Genomic DNA, 12,923 nt, shown 5'->3' on the forward strand with positions numbered 1-12,923 from the left:
TGGTTTCGAGGCTACTTTTTCTTCATCACGACTTAAACGAACCTACGATTTATATTATCTTCTTTCTCTCTTTTTATTTCATTATATTTTCCTTTCTTACATTTTTTCGTAATATAAATAGCGACGCGAGTAATTCTAAGTTATAATTTAAAATAAAAATGAAACACTGATTTTAGTCAACTAAATTTGATTATGGCATTCGCTAGGAAATGCCCTAACAAAGCGAAACAATTCACTTATTTCACATATTTGTGTTTAAAAATTAAAGAAACTGTTTTAGTAGACTCAAGTCAAGTCTCATTTTAACTTAAAATTATTATATGGAGTTAACAAAATAAACGCCTAGTCAATAACCAAATAATTATATTGTTAGTTCAAGGGGTTCAAACTGTCAGTTGGGTCGCAGTGAGTCACATCTTGCTGGAGGGTGTGATTCTATAAAATGCTGCGAACGCCCAGTTGCATTCCACCGGCAACACTACTGACTAGTCCTACTTGTTAGCGTCCACGTCGCGAACCCTGGGCAATGCGATCACACTCATGACGGTGTGATCACAGCAGATAACGAGAGGATGACAGGCGAGTTTCTGGCGCCTCCAAACCAGAATCGACCAGCTAAGGGAAGGTAACCCCGACAGAAAAATCCATCAGAGAAGGCAACGGGAAACCCTTTTAGTCATATTTTCTCAGGAATCACTACAGCGAGTACATCAGTAAGCCGTCGTACTGGCTGCGGAATATGAAGTAACACAGCACGGAAATGCTTTTGCTGCAGTGATCGCCTGCGTCGGGGGGACCCGACAAAGCACCGATAGAAGAAAGTCCTGATGATGAAAAAGCAACTTCGAAACCGATCGACGTATAACTAAAAAGTTAAAGCGGTTTATACAAATTTGTATACAAATAGTGTAAAATATCATACCACAAAGTTCAAAATGTTTTTGATATTAACGTTTGACTGTGTGAAAAAACTCTCTCAAGTCACTGTGCGGCAACCTGAGGTTACCTTAGGTTAGCCCTAAATAACCTGAGGTTAGGAACTGATAGCTTGTTAATCGCTGTCTCTTTTCATCTTATAAAAACTATATGTGATCTAATAAGGTTACATCTCTTTGTGATTGAGTGACTGCACTGAACTTCCCCGTTTTCTAAGAAAACGTTTTGAATATACTTAATACGATTTTTATGAATATTGTATTGGGGATTCCCAATCGAAATATCAAATTATTTTATGACCTACGTAGGTACATAAGACAACAGTTTTCTCAATTCTTCGGTTTTTGTCGATCGTAATACCCTAATATGTTGTAAGTTTTTTCTACGCTAGTTTATTATATCTGTAATTCAAACACTATAAACTATTTGAACACGAATAACATTGCTTACTTCAACAAACAATAAGCTTTGTACCATTAATGATTTATAAAATAATTACTCGGAAATTGCGTGAATGGTTTTGGAATTTTTTACCCTGAAAATTAACAGGTGTTACTCTTTTCCGTGCTTTCTTTATTTTCTATTATTTTCTACAGCACGAAACTTGATAGAATACTCTCTATTATACGTGTGATCTATTATGTTCTTAGTCTTAAGTTGAAATCAAGAACATCTCTTTCCATGATTTATTTTTCGGCATTAATTTATTACATTGAAAAGCTACCGATTAAATAAATATTTCTAAAAACGCTTTTGTACTAAAATATTACAGAAGAGATGGAGAAGTTTTTAGAGAAGGAAATATTAGTTGATATATATCAAACGCCAGTATGTCCACTCAATTTTGTTTTTGATATTTGTTCAAAAAAATTTACAGAAAAAAATATGATCACTTCAGTAATGTGCAAATTAGAACAGGCTTCAATTTTCATTTTTTCTCTTATTATATGAGCAAAGTAGGGTAAACAATTTTACTACCCCGGCAACACTAACGAAATTTCCATTTCTTCGAAAATCTGACAGATGGAAAAATAATTAAGTTTTTAAGTAATGCATTTGTAACAAACACATTCAATTGATAATTACACATGAAATGTGATTGCATCCTGTTTCTTTAAGATCCTAGCAATATTTCTACACTTTAAAATGACACAAAACGGCATGGTTAAATTCGAATCAGGAGTTGCGTACTGAGCGACGTCTACAAAGAAACTAATGGGTCAAAACTTAAACCTACTCATTTATGAGTAGTTGAGTCGCCCTCTGTTTGATGCGAGTATGCGGTTTCTGGACTTTTCTTAATTCTATGCCTGCGTTTGATATTTATCAACTCATATGAAATTAGTTGAAATAAATCGTTCAGATAAATCTTCAACTTCACCAAAATCAACGGATGGTCAAATTTAAGAGATTTGGATGTGCAAACATCATCGAAATGGTGAATGTCACAGAGATTAAAGTGACCACTTAAACCAGCCAATGATAAGTCATAAGCCCTGTTATGTCTAAACATAAATATTTCCTTCTCCAAATTTTTTTCTAAATCTGTTGTAATATTTAATCTTAATAACTCTTTAGGGGGTATAATCCAGCCTTTATTTATTAAACACTTTATATTCATACAAAGGCGGGCATATTGCTTAAAGGCAATTTCTCATTGCCTACCCAAACCGTTCAGTTTAAAAAAAAAAAAAAGAAGTATTTGGACATATTCTAAATATGATAATATAGATTCTTATAATTTGATTATAAAACAGAAAATATTTACATGTTTATTTTTTTAAATAGAAACAAAAATAAACTAAACTTTTACCCCTTACCATGAAGAGAAGAGAGGTGATGGGAAGGAAAGAAAGTCTTTGTTTACAAACATTTAGGCAAACTAAAAATATTGTCTGGTATATTTTTACTACAACTTTATATGACTTCATCAAAATGAATGCAGTCAGGTGAAGTTTTTCACTTTTTTTTTTCTTTCAGGCTTGTACTCACCTTTACATCTTATTTCACTCAAACTCCTCGACTCTCACTTGAGAGTTCCCACAAGCAAGTGAGCTTGAGAGTTGAGAGCTCGCGTGTGGGGGACTTTAGAGAAACGATATCTCTCAATCAATACCTGGAGCATTTCAAGAGACGGCAAACCTCTCAATGTTCAAGAAGACCCGTGACGTTGAATATCTTCCGTTCACTTGAAAAAAAAAACATTTTAAAAGAAATGGTTTAAATTTTTTTTGCTGTATTATATTTCTTCAATGGGATTTTTAAAGTTTTCTCATCCATTAAAATGTATTATACTATGATAAACGCAATTAATGCTGTTCTTGTAAAAAACATACAAAAAATAAAAAATCTCCGGAAGGATAACAATACTGAACAGACATAAATATTAATAAAAACTGGTTCGTTTATTTATACTTTTACATTGTTTGTATTCTTTTTTTTTATACAGAATAATGTTCCCCCACTGGGGTGTCCCGGGCCGAGGGAAACATTTTACAAAATGTGAAACATGCCTCAAATTAGCTATTTAACAAAGTGAACATAATAATAACAGCTAGCCCACCACATACCGCACACCGCATCTGAGGACATAAGTCTCCTTGGCGTGCCCACATACACGGAAAATTTGCTCGTTGTCAAACGAGAAAAGCTGCCCGAAGGAGCTCTCTGAAATCTGGTAGCCTTAGCATCTTTGTGCTGAAAGAAAGTAATCCAGAAGTACATAATACGTACTTCATTGGATTAAGAAGAGAGGGAAGTGAATTCTTCACTGACTGGGATTACATTGGTTGGACATGATCAATTCGCCGAAATGATTACAAAACTTTTTAAAAGCCTTGAAAATCTTTTTAGAAGCCACCAGATCTGTATATCTGACAGGATCCATAACAGGGCCACGGATAGTATCGAGAAGCTCCATTCGGTAATCATAGAGAAGGGGAAAGGGACAAGACTACAGGATGTGTTCAGAAGATTGGTTAGGATATCCGCAGCAGCACGAAGGGGAGTCAATAATATTAACAACGAATAATTTTTCATTAAATTTACCATGACCTAATAAAAAATAATAACATAATAATAACAACAAAAAAAATGTAATTAATCCAATTACCTTAATTATCATTAACATAATAAACAATAAAAAACTAAAATAATCATAAAAAACACAACCAATTTATATAGACCAATAGAACAAACTTCATGAACAGTTCACACATTTTACCTATTTGTATTGATTCACTCATCGATCCGTGTGCAACCCACCTGCACTATCCATTTCTTAATAGCAATTTTATATTGCGAGAACTTACTAATTGTCTTTATGGACAATGGAAGTATCCTCCTCAATCCTCTTTGACCGAAGGTTGATTTTTTTTTTTTGCAGCTTTAGGGTGGAGTATTTAGATACTCTTGTATTTGTAACGGAAGGTGGAGAATAATGTTTACGTGCGTATAGTAACAAAGCTTTTACATAAAGTTGTTTTATAGATTTTACATTAAGATTTTCAAACATATCGAGGGAGCTAGTTCTGATTGAGACTCTTAAGATAATTTTTATTAAAGCTTTTTCTGCAATTATTATTTGCTTGATCAGTGTGTCATTTGCACATCCCCATCTAATTATACCATATTCCAAAACTGATTGAGTTATTGCGTAATATATTTTTACAAGTTCTTTTATTCTAATTATATTTCTTATAGTTTTAAAAAAGTAAATTTGCTTTTTCAATTTATTTTTAATATGTTCGATTTGGTTATTTATTTAGGATAATTTATATAGCGCCATTTTCGTGAATCAAGGGCGCCATTTAATTATCATCCCACCGGGTTTTGCAGGTAAAGAGCGCATGGGCAATTCGGGTCCTTGTTCCCCGTTTCCAAATCTGTTCAATTTTAGTCAACATTTAGGAGTTAAATTACAACACGTCTAGCAGCTACAGAGTGCAGTGGTTATAAATCCAGTCCCTATTTACACTGTACAAAAAATTACTTTTTAAGTCGTAAATAATTGTTTTAAAATATTATTTAGATTTTTTTTACTTGAAGCTTTATCAAATTATAATAAAACGAATAAAAACAATTTTGTTGTTAAAGACTTATTTATTATATTTTCTACCAACCGAACGGTTTCAAAGATGTAAAAGGTTTTTTTCAAGGTATACTTAACAAACCTTGTATACCTTGGTAAAGAAGCTTGTATAGCTTTGAAACCTGTCAGTAGAAAAAATAAGAAAAAAAAAGGAAAAATTATGTGATTAAGAACAAAGATGTTTTTATTTATTTAATTGATACCAAGATTCCTTGTCCAGCAGCTACAGATCACATAAACGGTTAAAAATCTGGACCCTTTTTTCATATAATTGAATTTTAATTAAAAAATAATTTATGTCAACTTTATTTACATATTGTATTGAGGTAAATATCACCAAAAGTCTTTCAGATACAAAGCGCATGGATGAGTGAAGTTTTAGCAACTTAATTTACAAGAAAAAATAAAATACATAGAACAAAGTAGTAGTCCAAGTGAACAAAGTAGTAGTAGTTAATGACAGGTCATAAGCCCTGTAGATGCCTAGACTTCTATGTCCCCATCTCTAAAATGTTGTTCATCTCTGTTGTAAAATGTTAATATTAAAAGCTCCCCAGGGAGTTGAATCCAGTCCTTGTCTACAAAAATTTGTACAAACTATTGTCGATAAATCCACCTAATCTATAAAGAAGTTTCGAAATTGAAAAAAAAAATTTCAGGCGTTGCCTAGTATGTAGGTGAAATAATTCAATTACACGAATCTCACCCGCATAAATAAAAGTTTCAGCTCTTTGACTTCACAAACATCAACAGATGAACGAATCGAAGATATAAAGGTGTTCAAATATGAGCAGAATGGTGAATGTTACACAGTGTGTAAAGTGGCCGCCAGCCAATGACAAATCATAAGCCCTGTAGATGTCTAGACTTCTATATTAACTTCTCTAAAATGTTTTTCATCTCTGTTGTAATATATTGAAGTAGTAGTAAGTTTGGCAAGTGTACATGATGCAGCGGCACAAAAAGTAAACGGTAAACAGCTTAACAAATATGGCATAAAACTCGACACTTACAACGTCAGGTGCCAGGCCTGCCAACGCAGCAACGCAACACGTCTCCAACAACTGAAATAGACAATTTAGATTCTCTTTGCCCGGCACTTATTTCAGCTGTACCCACACGGCGCGTCGCGTCGTGTTAATGACTTTCAACATTTAACGTGAATTAAATTCGTATATCACGGTAAGGTTCACCCAATATTATCGGCATCCATTATATTGTATTTTTCCTTTGTTATAGTCAATTAAAATTATTATAAACTATCTATTAAAATAAACTAAACTATTAAAATTATTATGAGCTATCCACATAAATCCGTAAATGAAATTTTACATTTGTACCCGCGTATTCCTATACAACAAAACTTTTGGGTAAATCGAAATTCCATATTATCATTTTGTTATTTTTTCATTTTTTTATTTATTTATTTCGACGGCTTACGCCTTTGACAAAGTATAAAATAGTATTGAAAAATAATTATAATAAAACAAAACACCTAAACACGGTATAAAAATATAGATACATGAAATAAAATCAGCAGAAAATAAGGAAATAATAAAGAAAAATTAAATAAAAAATTGTAAAATAGGTATTGAGCAAATTAACAATAAATAAAGGGTTTAAATAAAAAATTATTGAAGTTACAGAGGCGATGTATCATAAACAGTAAAATAAATATAACACTTCGTACATTTTTATAATTTAGAAAAGCAGTGAATAAAAAGTAATGATTTTAATTGATATAAAGATAAATGAAATTAGTCTAAGTTTCCATGTTTGTTTGCTTACATGTGGAACCGTGGAATACGTGAGTATTTGGCATAGTTTGAACTTTGCAAATCAACAGCAAAAGAAGTATTTTTTCTCGTCCCACGCTGTCTCACATAAAAATTAACTCAATTTAAAAGTTAGGGACTGCCAAGAACATTATTTAATAACTTAAAAAGCAGCACTACATCTGAAATTTCCCTTCTATCACTAATACATATTAATTTGAACTGCCTCATTAAACATTAATAGTTAAACTCTTCAATTGAAATGTTTAATTTGAAATTTATAAATCTTAAAAACTTGTGCTGGACCTTCTCCATACTGTTTATATGGGTAACATAATGAGGAGACTAAACTGAGGGCCCATATTCTAACTGGCTTCTTACTAGGGTCGTGAATAATATTTTTAATGCATCAATAGACTTAAACTCTCTTGTTTTTCTGATAACAAAGTCTAGGGCTTTTGTGGCTTTACCACCTCATTCATCGAAGGGACAGAAGTTAATTTATCATTTTAGATGTTTTTTTTATTTACAAACATATTTACACGGAACTGCTTCACTACAGACAAAGGAGATGGCCAATAGCCGAAGGATAGGTATAAGGGGCGTGCGGTGAGGTTTTTGATTAGGGAAGCAGTCACTTGGTACTAGGTACATAGGGAAAACACGTGCCTTCAACTAACCTAGTAATTCGTATTTAATGCCCTGAAATAAACTAAATTAACATTTTTTGGCTTAGCTTCAGAAATTATAAAAGAGTTATATTTCATAGTTTGATAATATAATAGTCGTGTTAACCGATTTAAAGGCTTAATTTGTTATACAACAGTCACTATGTACGAAAAATAAAAATGACCCGGTTGGTTAGAATTGCTTCCACGGCACTAAAGCTCTCAATTTGCGCATGCGTGGACTTATGAATTCAGTACTGGACGACCGCCTTATCGGAACCAACCGACTTAGCGAACCAACGCACTGTTACTTCAATCCGCACATAACTGCACGCGCATGCGAAAGGTTGTGTGTGGGCTTGTCGCAAGTTTTTAGAAGTTATTAATGAATGAACATCTATCCCATTTCAGATCACTACGATTATAACAACAAACTAATTAAAAAATATTTGATATAGTTACTAAAAATATTAGTTAGTTTATAGCTGATTCTATTACAGCGCCGATTGTCCGCTACAGAGTGACTGTAAAACATTCGGCTCACAGCTGCTTGCTTCCTGGTATAATATAAAAGATGCACGTATGTAGGTACCGAGGAATACTGTTTTGTTATATCTATAATCACTGTCAATGTTAGAAAATATTTGTAAATGAATATAAACGTGTGCAAGGTGATAAAAGGTGCCCGGTTGCCCCTCTTGAGACAAATTTACCGCATTTTTTATGGATCCAAGTGCAATATTTGCTCCATAGCTCTTAAGCCTTCAGTGACTTAAACCATCTTAGCATTTCTCAAAAGAAGTGGTTATAACTGCATTATCCCTAGGTGCGTGTAAAAATGTACCGGAAAAATGCTTAATGCTAAAAAAATAAATCTTTTACGACAGATTGTTGTTATTGAAAATCGGTATTTTTTTACTGTAAAATGATTTTTTCTCCTGTTCAAAATTTGGAAAACCACTTGAATAAAGGAACGTGGAACCACTAACTTCAAGCATTTACAGAGTTATGGCCTGTCATTTACTGGTTCAAATGATTACTTACATTTTACGTTTTAAACGATTACATACATCTTGTCATATTTCATGTTTGGAAGATAACGTCGGTCAAATGTCCACCACGGAGTTGTTTAATCCGAGGTCCAATTTTCATTAATTTTCACATTATCTGAGCAAAGTAGTGTAAAAAAAATACTACCCTGACAACACTAACCAAATTTCCATTTTGTTTCTTCGACAATCTGACAGATGGAAAAATAATTCAATTTTTAAGTAATGCATTTGCTACTTCAACATTCGTTTGCTAATTACACATGAATATATGATACCATCCTGTTTCTTTAAGATCCTAGCAGTATTTCTGCAATTTAAAAATACACAACACGGCATAGTTAAATTCAAATCAGAAGTTGCGTACTGAGCGACGTCTACAAAGAAACTAGTGGGTCAAAACGTAAACCTACTCATTTATGAGTAATTTAGTCGCCTTCTGTTTGATGTGCGTATGCGGTTTCTGAACTCTTCTTAATTCTATGCCTGCGTTTGATATTTATCAGCTCATATGAAATTAGTTGAAATAAATCGTTCAGATAAATCTTCAACTTCACAAAAATCAACGGATGGTTAAATTTAAGAGATTTGGATGTGCAAACATCATCGAAATGGTGAATGTCACAGTGATTAAAGTGACCACTTAAACCAGCCAATGATAGGTCATTTTAAGTCAATTTTATGAGTAACGGTAATGTTTCGTTTGTTAGACCACTTTAGCGAGCATGTAAAAACGAAATTTCTATGTGTATAAAGCGGGTGACATTTCAAGGCAGGGTACGGGGGCACGCCCTTTAACGCTAATTGCCCTTTTTCTATTCAAACCAGGCTTCATGTCCCATTCTGCAAAAGTTTTATTGTTTTCTATGAAAACGTATCAAAATTTGACAAATACGGTTAGTGGTTTGCAAAGAAATTTTATCACATTTTCATCTAAAAGTCAGGGTTATAATATTATTGTTCCTTTTATAACCTCTTATTATTTAAAGGTTTTGTAACGTTAGAGCTCTATAAAATTTGTAAAGTATATTAATAAGTTTATTTTGTATTTACTAAACACAATGATGCGGTGCGTTATTTGTGATACGGGTAAAAACTAGGCAAACAAACCGTGGGCGTAACTACTGGCATATAATAAAAGTATTTAAATCACCTTCCAGTCTCATCTAGCTAAAATTTATGATATTCAGGTAAGACTATTGAGATTGATTATACCGGATAACATAATCCGTAAAACGAAACATATGGGCCCAGGTGTATATTTTAAATTCTGTAATGTCCTGCCGGCAAAACAACTTAGTGACTAAAAATTGATTGTAGATCACTTTGTTAATCCGGAATATAAAAAAAGTGTTTCCCGCACTCACAACACTAGATTAAAAACAAAGAGCTTCCTGGTCGATCTCTGAATTACAAATATCTTCGGAGAGCGAACATTTAATTGCGTTTTTCCACGGTTGTTCAATAATCTCCCACAAACCATCATTAAGGCTGTAGTCTGGTAAAACGAACGCAAAATTAGGAAATGATACAATTTTGCTATTTTAAAAAGAATGTTTTTTTTAATCGCGCAATAATAAAAAATAAAAAAACATAAATTAAATATAAAAAATATTTTTTTAAGGTTATAAAAAATATTTTTTTAATATTTCTATTAAAAAATATACTTAAAAGTTTTATGTAACAAAAATATATTTATTTTTAGACCGGCAGGTTACGCCATTTCAAATTTAGACTAAACTTAGGTATCTGGGATCTCAATAAAGAGTAAGTATTGAAAAATTTTTTTTGTAATAATTCAAAGATAATAAGTTGAACATGAAAGTGGCCGAAGTTGAATTTAAATTTTTCAATTTTGATAAGAAATACAAGCATTTTAAATCACATACATTTTTGTGACATTTTCCTTTATTTCTACGTAAAATTATGCCTTTGGTAATACTAAAATTTATTAGTTAAAATATATCGTTTTTAAATGGCAAAATCGTATGATTTCCTAATTTTGCGTTCGTTTTACCAGACTACAGCCTTTACATGAAAGATCTTCAAATGAAAAAAAATAGAACTGAAGAAATATCTTCTAAATACTTTATAGTGTCTGTTAATAAATAAATTTGTTCAGTTTAAATATAATAATGTAAAATAAATCTGTCATAAAAATAAAAACTTGTGTCCCAACGAAAAGTCTTTAGACTTGGGTAACAAATTGTTATGTGTATTTTAAATTATTAAATAAACGCTGCTCTGCAGCACTGAAAAATTTACGCTAAGAAAATGAAGTAAAGTTTGCTAAAAATAAACTATTACTTCAATATACGTGAACACAGGTGATCATCAGGTGGAAGCTGACTATTGACATCAAGCCAGTGAAACAAGTCACGAGTTTCAGATATCTGGGAGAAGAAATCTCAAGTCAATACGATTTGTACTCTGAAGTCCGAGAACAGGTCAACAAAGCATTAACTGTATCGAGGTGTTTGAGGAATGTAATATGTAGAAATAAGGATATTCGTAACGATAGTAAAAAAAATATACGTCATATAATAGACAGCGAAGAGAATATCACTTCCTCTCAGTTCTGTTCAATGTACTTCATAGTCCTGACGCTCCTATATACCTCCGTGAAAAATTTCAACGCTTATCAGTTCATGGTTCACCTCTTTGTTCTAATTCTCAAAGCACGCTCTCAATACCTATCCACAATTTCTCTTTCTTCTCTAACTCAAAGTGTTCATGCGGCTCGACTGTGGAATCATCTCCCATCCACCATTAAATATGTTACTACAGTATCTCTGTTTAAATCGCGTCTGAAGAAACATGTTTTTTTCTCTTCCTTAATCTTTTCTCCTTTCTTCTTTCCTATTTTTTCCTTTTTCTCATTGAGTTATATTATTGATTTAAGATAATTTATATGCAAATACAATTAGTCTATCTTAAGCTTTTTTAGCAGTAAAGTTTCTTATTTTTGGTGATCATTTTTAGTCAGTAAATCAGTAAATTAATTAAATCAAAAAATTCCTTTTTCCTTTCTTCTTTCCTATTTTTTCTTTTTTCTCATTGAGTTATATTATTGATTTAAGATAATTTATATGCAAATACAATTAGTCTATTTTTAGCTTTTTTAGCAGTAAAGTTTCTTATTTTTGGTGATCATTTTTAGTCAGTAAATCATCAGTAAATTAATTAAATCAAAAAATCAAATCAAATAAAAATAAAAGTTAATCATCCAACCTCGCATAAACACTCAGCATTCCACTCTGTGATACACCGTCTCCTTAATATACCGATGTCAAAATAGAATTTTCAAATTGAACTAAGCACAATAAAAGCAATTGCCATTAATAATGGTCACGATCCAAATATTAATGATAACATTTCTAACAAAAAACAAAAACAAATTATTCAAAATCAATTCCTGTTTTCAAACAACCGGGATTTAAATATCAATAGACGGTGGAGAAGAGATTTATACATTAACAATTATTCTATTAAAATTTGAAAAGATTTACCGGATGACATAAAACCAGCATTTTACACAACCAGTCATTTAGGAAGTATACTAAAAAACACTAAACAAAGAACTGATAAATTAGATCGATCAGGCATTTACAAGTTGATGTGCCATGACTGAAGGTCATTTTATATAGGAAAAACATCACGTACTTTTATAACTAGAGTTAAAGAACACATGAGATGTCTCAACAACAATATTTTTTTGAGTTTTCTGAACATACTTTGAATGTGGCATCGAAATTTTACATACAGACAAAAAAGAATATGCACTTGATTATTTTGAAATATTGGAGATTAGAAAAGCTTTAAATATTTTTTTAAATATTATTAAGAGTCAAATAAATCTTAGTAATAGTCCTATTTTAAATATTATGTTCCCTCTCCCTAAATCCACACACAAACTTCCTCTCCTCTCGACTCCCGTAGCCACGCCCACTCTACCCTCACTGCGAAAATTTTATGTATGTTATGCTAGTTTGTAATTAACCCTGAAAAAGGCATAGTATATCCAAAACTCGTTGGTTGTCAAATTATAAAAATATACGTGGTACATGAAAACAAAGGGATTTTATTTTGATACATTAATATATTAGATCATTTTATAATTTGAAAATAAAACGGCACTACTTAGTTTAACGCCTAATTTAAAGATAGGTACCAACTAGCAACATGCGTGGGTACGGAGAGCTAAGTGCCTTAGTAATTAGGGTGGCCGTGTTAAATTTCGCTGTCAACTGATAACGTATGAACCATGAAAAGTGTCCGTTACGTTTTATTAAAAAATCAGTCTCCCACTTTTTCTGAGATTTAAAAATTAATTAGACCTTCGCGATATACATGTTACCGAGATAGGGTAGGGGATTATACCGCTAGATCATGTTTACTGCGCCTT

General features: G+C 32.1%; 1 long non-coding RNA gene across 1 annotated transcript; it reads left to right on the top strand.

Moving 5' to 3' along the window:
• Positions 1-378: 378 nt before the first annotated feature.
• Positions 379-3,348, top strand: LOC148283133 (uncharacterized). The gene is made up of 2 exons (XR_015821921.1): positions 379-1,307; positions 2,917-3,348. It is a non-coding gene; the product is annotated as an uncharacterized LOC148283133 (long non-coding RNA).
• Positions 3,349-12,923: the final 9,575 nt, after the last annotated feature.

The sequence above is a fragment of the Micrasema longulum genome, unplaced genomic scaffold (assembly GCF_059751315.1).
Source record: "Micrasema longulum isolate JH-2025_06_02 unplaced genomic scaffold, ASM5975131v1 h1tg000260l, whole genome shotgun sequence".
Lineage (NCBI taxonomy): Eukaryota > Metazoa > Arthropoda > Insecta > Trichoptera > Brachycentridae > Micrasema > Micrasema longulum.